The sequence below is a fragment of the Poecilia formosa genome, unplaced genomic scaffold (assembly GCF_000485575.1).
Source record: "Poecilia formosa unplaced genomic scaffold, Poecilia_formosa-5.1.2 Scaffold111, whole genome shotgun sequence".
Lineage (NCBI taxonomy): Eukaryota > Metazoa > Chordata > Actinopteri > Cyprinodontiformes > Poeciliidae > Poecilia > Poecilia formosa.
The window spans coordinates 201,827-211,237 of record NW_006800050.1 but is presented as its reverse complement, the minus strand read 5'-3'; the positions used below and the strand labels follow the sequence as shown (position 1 = coordinate 211,237).

Genomic DNA, 9,411 nt, shown 5'->3' with positions numbered 1-9,411 from the left:
TCAAAACAAACTTTTTATTTTAGCCGTTATTAACATGAGCAAAATAGTTGGATTTTTGCAGAAAACGGATGTCTGAATCATTATAGATACAAAACATAAAAAAGGCCCACAGTTTCTAAATTTTGGGGGTTGATTGTTTTCTTCTGAGAAGTAAGATTTGCCTTGGGAGGGAATTGGAGCCACCAATATTGACCTAGTTACTCCAAAATTAAGATGAATGAAAAACTTTAATAAATGTACCTAATGTTTTCTTTATCTGTAAAATGCGTTGAAAACGTTTCCACCTGCACCAACCACCTCAGGTTGCAGGACAGATTTGCTCCATTTAGGCCACCCAAAATCTGTCATAGAGCCTCAAATGGGACCGGAGCCGCACCTTGGGCACCCAAGGTTTACACTATCAGGAAGAATGATTATTTGGAGACTAGATTAATGCTTTACTTTGGCTAAAGTATTGATTTATGTAGCTTACAGGATAAAATTAAGCAGCCAATTGGAAGTGGGCAGCAGAGCAAAAAAGTCTTTACAAAGTTCGTGCTACATTGTGATGCTACATCTTGACTTTTTAATGAAAATGAGAAGTGAATGCTGTTTAATGAGCGGCGGTTAAGCCAAAATCAACTTTAAGGCCTTGGTGGATAACTCTCTGGGGATTTTCCTTCATCTCTAAAAGTATTGACCGTTTCCCTCCGAATTTAAAGGGCTCCTCCTGGATCCCATCACGAGAGGATTATAGAGGAAAAGGGCAACTGGGATTGCTTGGAGAGCCGACCCCTTCCACTCGAGCCAGCACTCAAGCAGGGATGAAGTGGAGGTGCAGAGACGACCCAGAGGGAGAGAGCACAGAGGGAAGGGAAAGGCAGGGAGGTGGCATACTTTGGATTCCCAATATGTGTCCGGGGAATCCGATGTGAGGCCAGATGGCACGGGCTTGCCGGTCTTTGGGAATCGCAGCATACGGCTGTGGGATGCGAGGCAGAAGGTAGCGAGGAAACGGTGCCGGGGTCAGCTCTTGATGTTGGACGCTCCCCGGAGCTGTTCCTTTCCCATCCCTTTGAACAAGAGAGCATCTCCACACAACTGTGCCGCTTCTCTCTGCTTAATGCGACGGTTTGACTTCAAACACAGCGCTATTCCCCCCTGCCCAGAGCCTCCTGAGTTCCAAACATATGTTATCAGACCTGATGAAAACACCGTGCCAATAACATGCCACTGAGCTCCACGCTCGGGCATATGTGTGCCGTTTTCATCTCGCACAATTCCACGTGATGAAGCCAAAGCAAACCGACGCAACGCTCGCCGTCCCGACCCGCTTTTCCGTTCAGACGACCGGGATATGATGGAAGTCAATTACGCCTGTCGACTCTCAGACAGATGTCCGGCGTATAACCTGGTTAGCGCTAATAGGCAGGTTTTTAAACAAGAGCAATTATTCTTCCTCGCAGACCTGCAAAAGAGACGGATCTTAATATCTGATGCTGAGTGTGTGTGACAGGTGTTGCCTCCAATTTCTCCAAGTCTCTCGTGGCAGCCCACTCTGTGAAAACATCCGAAAACAGGCTTTCATCCAACATTGCAGAGATAGCACACATTTTTAGCACATACTCTTTGACTTCGGGAAAGAAGGAAAAAAAAAAAACATGTGCATGTGTGCAATGATCATCTCTTACTATTTTTGTCTAAATAAATAACAGTTTTTGGAAGCCAAGTGTGGTGTTATGCTTGTTGTTGCATCTCCATATCCGTGTATAGACTAAGATCCTCGTGCTATTCTCATTAATGGTCCATCTGGCATGTTGGCAGAAACACACTGGTATGAAGCTAGCTATGATTAACATTTAATCTATATGATTTTCTAATAAAAGCAAAGGTACTGCACTTGGTAATGATTTATTTCTTTTACTTTTAAAAAAATAATAATTATGACACAAGTTGTTGATTGCAACTGTCCGTAACATGAATTTCCTTTGGTGATTGTTTGCGTGAGTCACCTTTGTGCAGATAAGGTAAATTAAAGCCTAATTAAAATATGTGTAACTAAACTCTAGAGGTTTGCAAGCTCTATAATAATAAACAAAAAAAAATTCTGGTAAAAAAAAGGATTTATTAAGGTTGCTTTTGCTACTAATTGCAAGTGTGGTTCTGTTGGATAGTTTAAATAATTAAAAAGACAGAAAAATATCTAAATTAATCAAGTAAGAATGCTTAATTACAATAAGTAGGAGGAGGAAGAATAAAAAAATTGGGGGAAAGAATAGTATAATGGAAAGAAAAATATAGACTGTAACTAAAAATCTTGTTGCCACAATCATTCTAGAGAATATTATGAACAAATAAATTAAAACAAGAAAAATATTGCAGTTCCACCATCTTGTTTCATCACATCAAGCAGGGGAATTTCATTTTCTATTTAAATAATTGTAAAAACAAACAAAAAAAAAAAAGAAATTATTCATCAAACCTACTGAGAGAATAATTAAAAATAAATTTTCTATTTTAATCACATTACATTGTATTCACTCTATATTTTCACTTAAACTAAAATTTGTCCAGTTTAAGTTGAATGCCTTACAGAGCAAACTCCACAAATCTTCCTGCACATTTCTGTTGTCTTTTTACTGGCTTCTGTGATTCCTGCTTGAAAACGTTTTTACAAAACAAACGGCAAAAAACCAAAATGCCTCTACTTGCTTCAGATTATAGATGCCTTAAGACACCAGCTCCATGTTTACTAGGTTTAAAAGAACCTAGTAACCTTCCATAGACTCTCTCAGACATCTGCTGTGCATGGCAACAAGAACAGAGAAATTGGCTTGGGTTCAAGGCTCAGTGAGCGCCTTTTGTCGGCGTACAGGCCTTTGTGGTGGGATAGGAGGATGGTGTTTACGGTTGCCACTACCTCCGTGGCCCCGACACACAGGGGATAATGAGATACAGTTGTTATCAGTGACAGCCGAGGGCCACGAGAAGTCGTATCGGCCGGGTGCCTTCACTCCGAGCCTGCCAACTTAGGAGATGAGATTGGGATGATGCTAATGTCCAACTGAAAGCTCTTTTTAATTGCTTTCTAGTACAAACCAACTCTGGAAGATTGTGTTAGCCTATAGAAGATTACTGAGAAAAAAAACAACAACCCTGCAGTAATATAGTTTCTGCTAATGTTTAGATAACCAAAGTAAATGTATTTGCTCTAAATATGAAGTGGCTACATAACTCCTTTTGCAAACTGTGTTCCTATAGATGAGGAGTGTCAAACTCATTTTCGTTTTGGGCCAAATCAGGATCATGAATGCTCTTAAAGGGCCAGTTGTGGCACAATGTATTGATAAAACCTGTTCACAAACTGTTAATATATTAATCAATTGCTAAAATTAAATATTATTGAACGTCTTTTCGGTCCCTTCAGGACCATGTGATTCCTTTTGTGATTTTTTGCAATAAAAATCTAAGTGTTTGTGGTACTAATTTGGAAATATTTGTGATATTTGCACTTGTGGAGGTAAATGCAACTTTTTATTACTCGCTGTATAGGTCTTGGACTATAATCTGACATCAATTTAGGCTGTGGTAGCTATTTAGTACAAGTAAGAAAGTTTTTGACAATTTCTGAGAAAAATCTGCAATTAACTCCCAATTACATTAGCGCAAAAAAGTGCGAGGATTTATTGATTTTTTGCATGGATTTCCACAATAATTCTCAAGGAACTGAAGGGACTGATTGATATAATTTGACAGTAAACAGATAGAAACTACATTGACTAAATTGATAACATAATATTTAAGCACACTTACTGTTTAGTCTAAAATCTAGAGGGCCACATAAAAAAGCCATGGCGGGCTTTGCACGTGACATCACTCTCTTCGAAACTCCGCCCGGTCCGCCATGATGGACGTCAAAAATAACTGTAACGCCTGTCAAAAAAAGCACATGTGGTGGCCTAATATCGCTTTTATTAAGGTGATTTCACTTTTAAAAATGGTCACAGGGTGCTGCGCGGTCGGCTGAAAACAAAACTTGTCATTGTATTGCATAACTTTTAACGAGGAAAGATGGAAAGCAGCCGTCATTCATAATGACTGGCAGCCCTCGGTGTGACCGCGCTTTTTACAAGGTGAGAAGATTAATGTTCATATGCTTTATAAGTAAGGTGATTACAAAGATGTCAAATATTGCATTATGTAGAAGTTACGCACGTCTAACCATTAGTAGTAACCATGGAAACAAAGCCCCGCCATTATGTAACCTAGCATTAGGGCTGTAGGATAATATCGATATCGCAATATATATCGATATTTTCTTTCCTAGGAAAAAAATCGATATTCATCCGCAAGTATCGTAACATCCAACTGTCATCTTGCTCACTCACTGCTTGCTTCGCCGGGAGAGTGATTAGGTCATCAGGCTTAGAGTGATTCCTTCAGATGTTAAGTGTCAAGGTTAAAAAAGGTATCAAACTATTCAGAGCAGGGTGCTTGGTGCACTTTATTTACTTTATAAATCCATGTAAGCTACAGTTTGTACTGTTTCAATTAAAAGAAACATGTTTTCTCACCACTTCTTTGATTCTTTTTGTCCAGCTGTCGACTTTAAGTCTGTGTCCATGTCCAACCAGAGCCAGGTTGGTGTTTTAATCAGTTTTCAGTTCAGTAATTCAATCCAACTCTATAACAGTCACAAAATATCACCAAAATCACTCTGTCCCTCTAAAATCTTTCAGAAAATCGCAAAAGTGTACTGAATTGTATCGTTTGATGAATATTGCAATATATATCATATCGTGGACAGAATATCGTGTATCGTATCATATCGTAAGATTACTGTATCACTACAGCCCTACCTAGCATGTACGGGGAAAAAAACGAAAAAAAACTGGTTGGCGTCTCGTCTTCTGTACGCTTTTAATGCCGCTCCGGTGTAAGGGGAGACGCTGTTCATGACAGTGACATAAATCATGTGGTGGCAAAGTCGGTAAATTGATCAACACATCAGGAGGACCGCAGGAAGTACGGGTCGGAAACTAGCTAGCTTAGAAACTATCGCTATCCCATAGCTAGTAAACACCGCCGTCTATGAACCCCAACCACGTGTGTTACGCTCAGAAACAAATTAGCTTAACTCGAACAAGAAGAAACTGTGAATAAACTGACAAAAACAACTAGGGAAAACAACTTCAGACCCTCATTTCCAATGTCCATCATTGCGCTTTGAATGATTAAGTAACGTAGTTGCAAAGGGTCTGAATACTTCATAGACATAAATACGTAGACCCCTCATGGGGCGGGTCGGCCCGTTGCTGCGATACGTAACAGCGTCCGCCTTGAATGAATTGAATGTGGAATATGTGCCAGTAAGCTAATACAGGTAAATGGACCGAACTTTATAAAGTGCCGTTCTACGTAGTATTTTAAATTAATACCTGCCATTGACACACTTTCTCACACACATTAATATATATTAATATATATTGGCAATCAAAGAAATGACTAAAATCTAACTTTTGATGTGATTATTTAATTGTTTTGGGGCATTTCTGAATAAAGAGCACAATGTTTTATTTGATAGAAATTATTCTGCTAATTTTTATATTGACATTGATGAACAGACACTTTTACAGTGTTTAATTAAAGAACATATTTACATAATTCCAAAATTTAATGTACATTTAACAATTTTCCTGTATTTATTTTTATACATTATTGAGAAATGACTTATGATTTATAAATTAGTGATTGTCAAACAATAAACTACATATTTTTCTTACTTTTTTTTCCAGAGAAAAAATATTTATTACAGTATACATCAACTCTGCTATTGACAGCACAGTGACAATAATTCTAATAGAGTAAATTATTTTTATTTCATTACATAAGCTGTATTAATACACTAATATTCAGATTGAGATATATTAAAATACACAAAAAGTGAAAAAATAAAACATTTATTTATTATAGTGGGAACACTGGCCACAGGGCTTCAGTCTGCTGGTCACACTGGGAGAACTCAATGACTTCTGAGACGTCCTGGTTCACAGGCTAAAGCCAAGGATAAAAGAGAAATTATCCAAAAGTTAATATAAAATACATATATGTTTCCTTCACATTCAGAAAGACATTTTCAGCATGTTTGGCTCTGACTCGTAGCATCTTTATAGCTAAATACCGACATGGAGAAGCTGAGCTGGGAAACAGAGACTGAATAACAGCAGCTCCAGCTCTGATCCTGACTGATCTTTCCTCACTAAATCCTCTGGTTTTTAATGAACTTCTCCTCTAACAGCGGTTTCTCATCAACTGTCTCTCATTAGATAACAGTGTGAAAACGTTAGCTGCTATGCTAACAATCAGCGGTTACTTCGGGCCAATTAAGCTACATAGAAAATATTTCTCGGTTGTTTAGAAGCGAATTTCTGGCTGCAAAGTAATTCTGATCTTTCATCCTTACCTGTGAAAGGTAATGGCAATGAATCCAGTTTGTTTTGTAAGACGTTTTAAACACACAGCACAGGACTTAAGGAGCTCCGTTCGCCCTGTTGCCACATACAAGATGGCGGCGACGTAACGTAGGACTCAGCGCTCAGTGAGGCGTCTAGTATTCATGTCTATGGAATACTTGCCCTATAGCTAACGTTGACTTTGAATTCTTAAATAACGTTAAATAAAGATGGGTGTAACCATTGAGATGTTAACTGTCGTGTATTGTTAGACTATGAAAGACTTTTAAAAAGAAAAGTAACATTTAATTTTAGAGCAGCAGTTCCTGTACAACAAAAGCTTTGGCTAACGAGTCCAAACTGTTGTTGAAAATTAAAAACAAAAATCAACAGTAGTTGACTTTCGTTTCTTAAATCCTCCAAAATTGCTATTTTTGTTACAGTGGGTTTGAGCTTTGCTTGCAGAATTTTACAGTTGACTTGATTATTCTTAGATACATTTGATGTTTAAAACTAGAGGTTACCTTGATACTTTGTGAGGATAGGGCAGTTTTCAAATAATACTAGAGATCTAATTGATTAACTAGACTCATACCACATGCTAAATATGTCATCTGAATTATGTTTGCTTAGGTTGCTGAACATTTCTGACCTGAATATGGAGAACTACTTGATCTCACATAGTGAAAAATCTGAGTGGCCTACACAAAGGAAACTACCAGCCAGGTAAGAATATTTATTTAACATTTATTTTGTTGGTAAACACTACAAGCCATTAGCTGTCATTTTGGTAACCTACTAATTTGTGAAATACAGTACACCAAACCTGAACTCAACATGTTCTCAGCCACCCTAAAGAATCAAATTGACAGTTTATGTCAATGTGCTTGGGTAAAAGATTATTTTAAACAGTGTATGTTATGAAAGTAGATAGCCAATTCACATTTTAAATGTATTCTTAGGCTCCATATCTAATCCAAGAAAATCTTTGTTCATGTATAAATGAACAAACATCTCTTCCTTTAGGAAATATGGTAGTAAACATATTTATAGAGAATAACCTGATATGATGATATGGTGTTGTAATCAATCACATAAAGCCTCTTGTTCCTCCCTTGCTGAATCAGATCATCTTCATCTTAATAATTCCTCTGTTTGCTTATCCAGATTATCCTTTTGAGTGACAAAACCTGTTAATTTGATTTCATTGTTTCTGTTTGCAACAGGACAGGTGCTTATACCGTTAAAAAAAAAAAAAGTTTTCTGCATGTCCTCCAGAGTTGCAAACAGGAAATTTGCTGACGTTCTACTGCAAACACCTGATCAAATCTATTCTTTAGCTCATGAATTTGAGAGAAAGAAAAGTCACAGTTTCAGTTAAAAGTGACAAAATTTTATGTTTGTCACTTTTAACTGAAACTGTGACTTTGAATTTCTCAAGGAAAGTTGAATTTGTTTAAACATTGCACTTAAGCATGGCTAATGTTGATTTAGCTCTGGCTTCCAAAACTAGAAAATTGCCAGGCTGAATTCTGAGAATACTAAGAATTAGTTTTAAGAGTTTGTAAACAAAAAAAATACTTAAAGTGTAACATGATGTTGCTTGTAGTATAAAATGGGTCTTATGGAGCTTTCAGAAAAAGAAAAAGGGTATGAAAGAGCACTGAATGTTTTCTAATGTTTGAGCAAAAACAACTCTCACGTTTGATAAAAGCCAAAAATAAAACTGAGTCACTTTAAACGTGCTCAATTATAATTAAATTAATCTGAACACTAGTGCCATAAATTCTCAGAGAGATGCTGCATTTTGTCACAATGGGTTGGCGCTTTGTTAGTGTTAGCTTAGCTCTGATTAGCAAAACTGATAACCTTAGCTTTGCTAACGACATTTCAGAACCGAGTCAAAACAGTTAACTGAGTAAATGTTTGTAAAATATTTTTAAATATGTCATTTGTAAAGCACTTTGAACTGAATTGTTATTGAAATAAAAAGAAACTTGATTAAAATAAAACCCCAACTTGGTTTGTTTTAGTGGAACCGTCTAACAGCGTTGTACTTTTAATCTGCTTGACTTTTAGATTATTTTAGGACATATTAGGGCTTGAAAATCACATCACATTTAAATGTGTCACAGAAGAACAAAATGTTCTAGTTTTATGGCTAGAAATATGAAATAAAACAAGTTAGCGTTGATTAGCCACATCATTGAAGAGATCTATGCATTTTAGCTCAGATGTTTATTAGAAAAAAAACACAAAAGATCTTGTGACTTTATTTTTTTACCTTTTCTTGCTTGTTTTTCTTAAATACTTCATTAACGTTAGGCAATTAGAACTTTCAAATATTTTGAGTATTGCAATTAATAAAATATATTACATTTCCATCACTGCGCTTCACAGAAATGTGTACTTATCTCAGAGCTCACACTAAACAAAACCGCTAATTAGCAGTGGCACACATTACCAAAAACTCATCTTAAAACTTAATGGATTTGTTCCAAAACCAGATGAATTGACTTTAAGAAAAGTCTTTGTTACATTATAAAGTCCGCACATAAAGCCCAGAAAAACACAGCCTGCACTTTGAAGTCTGACAAGCAGCCATGCGCGTTGTTTGTGAACAAATATCATTGTTCGTGGAATTTGGGGTCGACGCTGAGGCCCTTATAGATGATTTATGCACTGAGTGAAGGGATGGGGGAGGATAGATGGGCAAGTTTCATCTGGCTATAGAGAGCTTCAGCTCAGCAGGCCTTGAGAAGGCTTAAACAGAAGCAGGATGGGTGCCAGGTCCTCTCCTCGGCCATTGTGCTTTAATTAACCTACATGGAGCTGACTGCTAAAATGTGCAGTGATAGATAAGGCTTCTTGGATGATTGATTTATTTACCACACATGCTGGTGATTTCCATAAAATTACTGCTCCCATTACGAGCCATCTGGGCCACAAACGACATTAATGCGCAACGTATGTATGGCCA

General features: G+C 37.1%; 2 long non-coding RNA genes across 2 annotated transcripts in view; one reads left to right on the top strand and one right to left on the bottom strand.

The window, feature by feature from the left end:
• Window positions 1–433: 433 nt before the first annotated feature.
• Window positions 434–4,100, bottom strand: LOC107837062 (uncharacterized). The gene is made up of 2 exons (XR_001663038.1): window positions 3,793–4,100; window positions 434–1,447 (listed from the first exon to the last, which is right to left on the bottom strand). It is a non-coding gene; the product is annotated as an uncharacterized LOC107837062 (long non-coding RNA).
• A 645-nt stretch (window positions 4,101–4,745) lies between these two features.
• Window positions 4,746–9,411, top strand: part of LOC107837061 (uncharacterized) — a 9,243-nt gene continuing 4,577 nt past the window's right edge. The window contains exons 1-2 of the long non-coding RNA XR_001663037.1: window positions 4,746–4,845; window positions 6,517–6,520. This is a non-coding gene — a long non-coding RNA (uncharacterized LOC107837061). The remainder of the gene's footprint in view (window positions 4,846–6,516; window positions 6,521–9,411) is intronic.